Source organism: Phacochoerus africanus, chromosome 6 (assembly GCF_016906955.1).
Source record: "Phacochoerus africanus isolate WHEZ1 chromosome 6, ROS_Pafr_v1, whole genome shotgun sequence".
Taxonomy (NCBI): Eukaryota; Metazoa; Chordata; class Mammalia; order Artiodactyla; family Suidae; genus Phacochoerus; species Phacochoerus africanus.
In genome coordinates this window covers 89966986-89974370 of record NC_062549.1, presented here as the reverse complement: position 1 = coordinate 89974370, position 7385 = coordinate 89966986, and positions in this window count along the sequence as shown.

The following is a 7385-nucleotide window of genomic DNA, read 5'->3' as shown; positions in this document are numbered from 1 at the left end:
AAGCATGTTGCTCATAGGCCACTGGGAAAGAAAATCATGTCTATAGAGAAACAAAGGGATGCAGATAGTTTTTTATCAGGATTGGGTGGGTATCAGGCTTTCTGATCTGAATCCTGCCTCTGCTGCTTGCTAGCCCTGTGAATTTAGCAGACTACCTTCCAGCCAGTAAGACTCCTCCATTATCATGTATTTCCCTGAGGGTAGCGTTAGTGCATAAAAAAAATAATTTCATAGGCTATATGGCTCTTCAGAACTCATATTCAATACTAAAAAAAAAAAATTAAAAACCTCAATCAGCCTTAAGACCAATTCAGCTTACAAATCATATTGTTCTATTTACAAATCAGAAAACTTTTATCAACTTTTAGGAGATATTGATAATATTTGACTCATTTTACAAATGTATAAATTAATGCCCTTAAGGACTTCAAACCTCAGTATTGAATGTAATATATTTATTGAATTTCCTTTTAAAGTTTTTTTTTTTTTATATATACTGTTTTTTAGGACCGCACTCGCTACACACGAAAGCTCCCAGGCTAGGGGTCTAATCAGAGCCATGCCAGATCTGAGCTGTGTCTGTGACCTACACCACAGCTCTCAGCAACGCCTGATCCTTAACCCACTGAGCAAGTCCAGGGATCTAACCCAAAACCTCATGGTTCCTAGTGGGATTTGTTTCCAAGACGGGAACTCCCCTTTTAAAGTATTTTAACCAACAAATAAGCCTTCCCAAATATTTAAAGAAGGCTTATAAACCTAATACATTAAACTTATAAGTATGATAATTCTTATATTATATTAAAATATTCAATACCCCATAAAAGTTTCCAACTGAAATACTAAGTATAAATGAATTATTCAATTACATTCAAATCAGAACCACAAAGTTAGCTATTATTTTAATAAGCCAAATTGCTCAAACAGTACACATACTTAAACAGAAAGTCTTAACCAATCTCTCCTTTTTTTTTTTTTTTTTGGCTGCACCCTTCGCATATGTAAGTTCCCAGGCCAGGGATCAAACCCAAGCTGCATCTGTGACCTATGCCACAGCTGCAGCAACACAGGATCCCCAACCCACGTCAGTGAACCAGCAATGCTACAGAGACAAGCTGGATCGTTAATCTACTGAGCCATGGTAGGAGGTCCCTTCGCTGATGTCTTGAGCATGTCTATTCTGAATTCCTTATCTTTCCGGGATTAAAAGATTCATAACTACAGGAGTTCCCGTGGTGGCGCAGTGGTTAACGAATCCGACTAGGAACCATGAGGTTTTGGGTTCGATCCCTGCCCTTGCTCAGTGGGTTAACAGTCCAGTGTTGCCGTGAGCTGTGGTGTAGGTTGCAGACGCGGCTCGGATCCCGCGTTGCTGTGGCTCTGGCGTAGGGTGGCAGCTATAGCTCCAATTAGACCCCTAGTCTAGGAACATCCATAGGCCGCGGGAGTGGCCCAAGAAATGGCAAAAAAAAAAAAAAAAAAAAAAAAAGAAAGAAAGAAAAAAAGATTCATAACGACATAGGAAACAATTATGTCATCTCAACCCAGCTATTCCCTGGGGCATCTTCTCAGTAAAGGACTGTTGCTTAATGACCAGATGGCACTGAGACAGTCCCTTTACTTGCTTTGCTGATGCCTTTTAAAAGGCTGGCCTCTTAGATTCAAATCCACGTCTCCTGGATTCAGCTTACACACTGTAACATTACCTAATTCTTCCCCTTCCTGAAGCCCTTGAATTTTCCTTTGCATTTCTTTTTGCTCTTAAGTTATTTAACTCTCTTTTCATGTAGGTGTAAAGAGCTTTGAACTTGTCAAAATTCTATATTCTTTCCATATTCCTCTGGATCTTTAGGAGTACGTGCATGTTGAAACCCCATATAATATCAAAAGTAAAGTCCAAAAATGCAGGTGTGTAAAATGCAGGGTCATCTTAATTGCAAAGTTAATGAAGCGCTGGTTAGGGCCTCATGATGAATCTATGCCATTAAATTCGGGACTGTGACTGCAGGATCCATATCCCAGGCTGGGGTTTGATGCTATTTGGGGGGCAATGCCCAGTAGATGAGGACCTGTCACTGGCCAGATTCCCAGGGATCCAGGGACTCCAGACATTTTTCCAGTAATTTGCACTCTTTGCTGACCTGGTCAAGGACACTGAGAAACTGGAGATTCTGAGATCAACTTGCCTCCTGTCCATGGCCCACTGAGAATACGAACCCACTCTGCGTGAGAATAGGGGCTGGATGAATACAAGACCCCATCTGCCAACTGCATTATATCAAAATTCACATTATTTTAGATTTTTACTGTACTCAATTACTGTCCTTAAATGATACTTCACTTGGATTCTGTGCATCACAGGACTGTGTCTACCTATGTTCACAACTTCAACATAAATCCCCAGCTCTCATCTCAAATGGGGACAAGGAGTTCCCGTTGTGGCTCAGCAGAAACAAATCTCGCTAGCATCCATGAGGACGCAGGTTTGATCCCTGGCCTTGCTCAGTGAGTTAAGGATCTGGTGTTGCCATGAGCTGTGGTGTAGGTCACAGATGTGGCTTGGATCTCAAGTTGCTGTGGCTGCCAGCAGCTACAGCTCTGATTCAACCCCTAGCCTGAGAATCTCCATATGCTGTGGGCACAACCAAAAAAAAAAGACAAAAATAAAATGGGGACAGGAGTACCAACTAAATAGGGTTGATCTGAGGATTAAAAGAGAACACACATGGAAAGCTCCAAGCCCAAAGCCTTTCTCACAGAAATTACTCAACCTCTGCTAGCAATTATTTTTTATTAACATCTTTGAACCCCCTTCCACCTTTGTTCTCTCCTCCCCCCTAAGCTGTCCCTGCTCTCATGCTCTTATCTGGACTCCTAACCCTTTACCTGTTTTCTCATCTCAGTCTCATTCCTTCCATACAGCTTCCATTCTGCTGCTGGGGTGAGCTTTCATGGGTGCTTGAATCACGCCACGCTTCTGCTTAAAAACACCTGCTAGACCATCATTGCTTTTAGTCTGATGTCTTAGTCCACTTGGGCCATGATAACAAAAACACCATAGACCAGGTGCCTTGCAAATGACGGAAATTTACTTCTTATGTTTCTGGAGGCTAGGAAGTCAAGGATCAAGGCACCTGCAGATTTGGTGTCTGGTGAGAGCCCGCTTTCTGGTTTGCAGACAGCCGTCTTCTCGCTGTATCCTCGCAGAGCAGAAAGGGAGTTCTCTGAGCTCTCTTGTAGAAGGACACAAATCCCATTCATGAGGGTGCCACCCTCATGACCTCATCATCTCCCAAAGGTCCCACCTCCTGAGGTCATCACATCTGGGATTGGACTTCAACACGTGAATGCTGGGGAGGTACAAACATGTTGTTCGTAGCTCCTGGGTTGTAAGACCCTTCATCTGGGCTCTGGCAACCTTTCCTGGCCCCAAGTCATGTGGTTCTCTCTGGACAGCCATGCCCTAGTCACAGGGCTGGGACCAGAGTAAGGCAAGAGAGGAGCCAAGGGCACAAATTTAAGGAGGTTTTCCCTCTCAGGTTTATGCCACATCAGCTCATGACCAGTCTCTCCATGGGCAGAGGCCCACTATCCTAATTGTCCTCCTCCCTCCCAGACTTCTTGGGCTCAAATTCTCACTATGAAGCTCAGAGCAAACTACTTTAATCCCTTTGTGCTGCAGTTTTCTCATCTATAGAATGGGGATGATCTTTTATAAATGTCTGTCTCAAAGACAAACACCATGTATTACTTATATCTGGAATCTTATATGTGGCACAAATGAACCTTTCCGCAGAAAAGAAAATCATGGATTTGGAGAAGAGACTCGTGGTTGCCAAGGGGAAGGGGGAGGGAGCGGGAAGGGGTTAATAGATACAGACTCTTGCCTTTGGAATGGATTAGCAGTGAGATCCAGCTGTGTAGCACTGGGAACTATGTCCAGTCACTTATGATGGAGCATGATAATGTGAGAAAAAAGAATGTATACAGGTATGTGTAACTGGGTCACCATTGCTGTACAGTGGAAAATTGACAGAACACTGTAAACCAGCTATAATGGAAAAACATAAAAATCATTATATAAAAAATAAATAAATAAATAAAATGCCTATCTCAAAGTTCCCATGGTGGCTCAGCAGGTTAAGGACCCGACATCTCTGGAAGGATGTGGGTTCCATCCCTGGCCTCACTCAGTGGGTTAAGCATCTGGCATTGCTGCAAGCTGCAGCATAGTTTGCAGATGCGACCCAGATCTGGTATTGCTGTGGCTGTGGCATAGGCTGCCACTGCAGCTCAGTTTCAACCCCAACCCTGGGGACTTGCATATGCCACAGGTTTAGCTGTAAAAAGAAAAGAAAAAAAAAAAAGCCTATCTTATAAAGCTGTTGTGAGGACTAGTGAATTAATATGTGTCAAATGCTTTTAAGGCCTCGCACCAGAGAGTCACTCACTGCATGTCAGCTAAAATCACATACTCCACCATCCTAAAGTTTTCTAAGTCCTCTAATGTTACTCTCAAGAAACAACAAGCTATAGTTTAACCAGATATTACAGTATCCAAAAAAAAAAAAAAGAAAGAAAAAGAAGAAGAGGTGTTCCCGTCGTGGTTCAGCAGAAATGAGTCCGACTAGTATCCATGAGGATGCGGGTTTGATCCCTGGCCTCACTCAGTAGGTTGGGGATCAGGTGTTGCTGTGAGCTGTGGTGTAGGTCGCAGATGAGGCTCAGATCTGGCATTGCTGTGGCTGTGGCGTAGGCCGGCAGCTATAGCTCCGATTTCAACCCCTAGTCTGGGAACTTCCATATGCCATGGGTGCAGCCCTAAAAAGCAAAAAAATAAAAATTAAATTAAATTAAAAAAAAACTTTTAAATAAGAAGTCAGCTTCCCAAGGCAAGATAAAGGGAATTATGCTATCCTCCAACCTACCTTCTCTAGTTAGCCAGTTTACAACTATCACTTGCCACAAGCATCCTCAGGGCCATTTCCCTGGTGCTTTTTCCATATTAGTTAAGTCTTTCAATGGCATTGACAGGGAGGGCAACATAAACTGGCTTATGCAAAACAGGGAATTTATTGGGCTACTGTATTAGTTAGCCATTGCTGTGTAACAAATTACAAAACTTAGCAGCTTAAAACAATAAGCATTTGTTATCTCACAGTTTCTGTGGATCAGGAATCAGAGGCATAGTTTACATGACAGGCAGGGCTACAGTCATCTCAAGGCCTGCCTGGAGAGGGAATCCACTTCCAATTTCATTCTTATGGTTCTTGGCAGGTCTCAGGCTCTCATTGGCTGTTGACCAGAGACATCTGTTCCATGCTAGGTGCTGGCTGGAGGCCTTCCTTATCATTTGGCCCTGCAGCTCATAACAAAATACTTGGCTCACATGGAAACAACCTAAATGTTCATTGACAGATGAATGGATTAAGATGTGGTACCTATACACAAAGGAATACTACTCAGCCATAAAAAAACAATGAAATAATGCCATTTGCAGCAACGTGGATGGAACTAGAAACTATCATGCTAAGTGAAGTGTTGGAGGCTTGCCAGATATGCATGTATACAGGCCATAGCGAATCAAAGAAACTAGATGGTGGTTGAAGAATGACACTAATCTAGGTTTGCAAAATATATAAGACTTTCCCAGACCCCTGGGGGAAAGGGAGTGAGGGGGGAAAGGGAGTGAGACAGGAAATGTACATCCTACGAGTGGCTGCTTGAAAGCAAGTTGCCATGGGAGTTCCCATCGTGGTGCAGTGGTTAACGAATCCAACTAGGAACCATGAGGTTGCAGGTTTGATCCCTGGCCTTACTCAGTGGGTTAAGGATCCAGCGTTGCCGTGAGCTGTGGTGTAGGTTGCAGACATGGCTCGGATCCCGCGTTGCTGTGGCTGTGGCGTAGGCCAGTGGCTACAGCTCCAATTAGACCCCTAGCCTGGGAACCTCCATATGCTGAGGGAGCGGCCCTAGAAAAGGCAAAAAAGAAAGCAATTTGCCAGATACTCCAGATGTGGTCAATGGAAAGCCATTGATATTCTTGTTCTCATGACCAGAACCCTAAGGGAGGTGGAGGAAAGGGTGTGATAGCCTTAAGCATAAGCAATATAATCTTTCTCTGGAGGGTTAATCATTTATAGCATCTGTGAGCACAAAGGGCATATCTGTAGCCCTGATCAGTAACGTTGTAAATGACGTGATTCTGTACGTACAAGGAAGTAGAAAATAACAAATAAAGGAGTTCCCGTCGTGGCGCAGTGGTTAACAAATCCGACTAGGAACCATGAGGTTGCGGGTTCGGTCCCTGCCCTTGCTCAGTGGATTAACGATCCAGCGTTGTCGTGAGCTGTGGTGTAGGTTGCAGACATGGCTCGGATCCCGCGTTGCTGTGGCTCTGGTGTAGGCCGGTGGCTACAGCTCCGATTCAACCCCTAGCCTGGGAACCTCCATATGCCGCGGGAGCGGCCCAAGAAATAGCAACAAAAACAACAACAACAACAACAACAACAAAAAAGAAAGAAAATAACAAATAAAAATCATGACTTGGCTCAGAGGGTTGCTATCGCCTCTCGAAGGCAGTAGCCCCCTGATCCCCTCTCTATTTCTTTGTCTCTTCTTTCTTAAATCTGTGGCACCGCTGAATTTGGGACCTGGGTTGACGAGCAGGTCTCATCAAGTGGCACCTGAACAGGGACCTGAAGCAGCTTACAGTCTGCGAGACTATTGGAAAGGTGCTGACAGACGCGGGGAATTCTGGCTGAAAAAGCAATGGACTAGGAAAGTACCAAGAGGTGGGTACACCCCTGTGGATTTGAAAATCAGAGTAAAATGGGGCAATCTTCTTCTAAACATGCTGATTATATTCTTTTGTTGAAAACTTTACTACGAGGTTTGGGAGTAAAAGTGAAAGATGAAAATTTTCAAGAATTATTTGATATCATACATAAACATTGTTCTTGGTTAGATCCTAAACATTGCGTTTAGAAGAATGGAAGGAGGTCATGCATTGCTTGCGCCGTGCTTGTCATAGTGGGGAGTCGATACGTCTGAGTGTTTGGTCTTTATGTAATTTAATTTATACTACCTTGGCTCCTTTACAATCTGAAAATTCTGAATCTTCGGATTCAGAAAAGGAGGATCTGGCATTGCTGTGGCTGTGATGTAAGCCAGCAGCTGTAACTCCAATTAGACCCCTAGCTTGGGAACCTCCATGTGCCTCGGGTGCAGCCCTAAAAAGCGAAAAAAAAAAAAATATATATATATATATATGACATCCCATCCCTTCTACAACATTCTACACACTAGAAGCAAGTCACTAAATTCATCCCATGTTCAAGAAAAGGTGATTGGTGATCACATGAGGCCTCAATACCAGGAGGCAG